Genomic DNA, 2,984 nt, shown 5'->3' on the forward strand with positions numbered 1-2,984 from the left:
CTTGACACATATCTGGTGTATTTTCTCCATGACAATAGCAGGAAACTAGAGCACACATGCTTTTCAATGCACATATATGACTTTTGGTGCATGAGACAGACATCTGTTCAAAGCTCTTAAGCACCTGCCAGCTATGGAGTTTCAGATGCATTTCTTAGATAAACTTTTGTTGTTGTTGTTGTTGTTGTTGTTTTTCTTCATTGCAAATTACTGAGACAGAAGCACAGATCCTTGCTGGGACTGCAGAATGCTGGCAGTGTTACCCTGAGGCTGCTATGTAAAGAAAACATTCTGCTGAGGCCTTTTGGACAACATGGCTTCATGCGCTCATTTATTTCACACCCATGTTTTAAAATAATTCTTTTCAGCTAAAAATGTATTTTCATTTAAGATAATAGATGGAAGTTGTGAGCTGGTTACAGTTTCCAAGTGACATTAGCATATGTGTTATATTTCCTCCTGAATCCCACCCACCCCCTCTCTCCTTTCAAATTTTCTATCTTTTTCTGCTTCCAAGGAGGAAAATTTGGACAGAAAACATTACTTGTATAATATACCTCTTACTCACCTCCCTTCCCCTAACCTTTTTATAGGAGGTGGGGAGTCCTTTGACTCCAGTCCTATTTTATTAACCAGTAAGAGCATTTGCTTCACACCTCTCTTCGCCTCTCCAACCCTAAGGCCTTTCCCTTTCCCCAGCTGGATCATTACAATACAATACCCCTATATTCTCCACGTGGTCCTGAGATCTTCAGTTTTACTTTATAACCCACTGTCTATGCTGCAAACAGAGTGATCTCTCTAAAACCACAAGTTGGGTCCTGCTACTCTCCTGTTTCATCCCTTGGTGACTTCCCATTAGTTACAAAATAAATTCAGCCTCCTTACCAGCCATTCATCTCTTACTCTCCTGTCCTTCTCCAACACTCTATGTGGTTTCAAGTGGGTCTACTCATGTACATGGCTCTTTATCTTCCCCAAATGCATTTTCCTCCTTGTCCACCCGGCAAACTCCTAGTCATTCTATGGGATGTGGCTCAGGCATCACTTACTCTTGGAAACATCTCAGGTTCACCCAAGCAGAACTGATCACTCCATCTGAGGCTCCTTCACCAAGCATGGCATGTGCCACTGGCAGTCCCCAAACTCATTCCTGCTTGACTGAGCATGTGGCTAAAAGGACTGACCTTCCTCTTCTTTGCAACTTCAACACCAGTCCAGTGTTGATTCAAAGTAGAAAAATGGTGATGAAAGAGACATGACTTGGCATGGTGAATACACAACACAGTAGACAGATGATGTGTTATAAAATTGTAAACCTTAAACCTATATAATTTTAGTGACCAATATAACCCCAATAGGTTCTGTAAGGAACAAAATAAACTCTTCAAAAATCTACATTAAAGAGGTTTGGCTGGCAGGTGGCAATGATAGGACCTACCCTCTTAAGACAGGGCCGAAACCAGAACAGTGTCTAAATTGGACACTTGGTACATGTGCCTGGATTATTCCTATTCTGTCCCATCTTTCTCTCTGGGATCCCACAGGGCAATATTCTTGTGTTTATCTGTGTATTCATGGCACTGGATACTGGTAACTTGAACAGCTACATATCATTCTTTTTCTGAAGTATCAGCCTCAAAACATTTGTGGTCAAGTCTCATGACAGGGACCCAACATCTGAGCGTCTGCTTTTACACACCTGCCTGGCACTGCAAGCTCCTTCGAAAAGGTGCCACAGCAGATGTTTTAGAATGTGCCCCTAAGCTTGTGATATGGCAACATTTTTCTTTCTTTCTTTCTTTCTTTCTTTCTTTCTTTCTTTCTTTCTTTTATTCTTTTTATTTTCTTTCTTTCTTTTCTTTACTACTCAAAGTCTATTTTTTAAAATATTTTATTCATTTATTTTTAGAGAGAGGAGAAGGGAGAGAGAAAGAGAGGGAGAGAAACAATAATGTGTGGTTGCTTCTCACATGCCCCTATCTGGGGACCCGGCCCACAACCTAGGCATGTGCCCTGACTGGGAATCGAACTGGCGACCCTTTGGTTCACAGACTGGTGCTTAATCCACTGAACTACACTAGCCATGACTTGAAGTCTTTATATTATAGTACCTGGGCTGGGACTTGTGGGCAACCAGTGCCTTGATTAGCATCGGCTGCCCATCCTGATAGCCATGAATATGCCAAAGATGCCGCCAGTCTGCATCACGGTTTTCCCAATGCCACGCATGAGCTTCCAACCCCAAATTCCAATCCTGAGACAGGAAAAGGTGCAGAAGAGCGCTTCGGCCACCATGCTCATGGCGCAACCCATCACAAAGCCCATCTTCACGTGGTTGAAGCAACTTGGCTGGGACTGTCCATAGGGACCCACAGCCACTGGCATCTCGCTCACATCCTCAGTAGCTCAGCTCTGTGTCTCACGCGGATTCCAAGGTGGAGTGCACTCTGATATGGCAACATTTCTAAAAGCAAAGTGTTTCAGTGTAGTGAGACTTTTTCAGCAGTCCAGCTAAATCCAGAGGTCCTCTGGCATCTTCCAGCAATAAGAATTTCAGAGAAGATGGGATAGAGGTGATCTGTAAGAAAAAAAAGGCAACTATTTTTTCCTTGGGATTTTCAGCAGCACAACAGCAGCATGCACTATTTAAAACTCTTGGATAATTTGATCTTAATTATATGCTATGCAGAGGCACTAATAAGTTTACAAATCTGCCAGTACCACTAAACACACATGTCTTAGAAAATGCTACCCTTTCCTTGCTTGTTGTAGTACTAGAAGCTTGGGTAATTGTGAGCCATTAAGAGGGAGTGACCAAAAGGTGATTCAGAGGAATCCTCCAGCGACAACGATGCCAGTGGAAGTTGCCTGACTGGGTGGGCAAAGGGCATCTGGAGGCTAGGGAAGCAGCCTAGAGTCCAGAGCTTTGGGATTTACTTATCACAGCTGAATGCATTTCAGAAAAGTATGTCAGGAGAGCA

The 2,984-nt window shown here is 43.0% G+C and overlaps 1 pseudogene; it reads right to left on the minus strand.

The window, feature by feature from the left end:
- Window positions 1-2,148: 2,148 nt before the first annotated feature.
- Window positions 2,149-2,388, minus strand: LOC149999470 (reactive oxygen species modulator 1 pseudogene; annotated as a pseudogene).
- Window positions 2,389-2,984: the final 596 nt, after the last annotated feature.

This window comes from Furipterus horrens, unplaced genomic scaffold (genome assembly GCF_987537825.1).
Source record: "Furipterus horrens unplaced genomic scaffold, mFurHor1.1.pri manual_scaffold_10, whole genome shotgun sequence".
NCBI lineage: Eukaryota > Metazoa > Chordata > Mammalia > Chiroptera > Furipteridae > Furipterus > Furipterus horrens.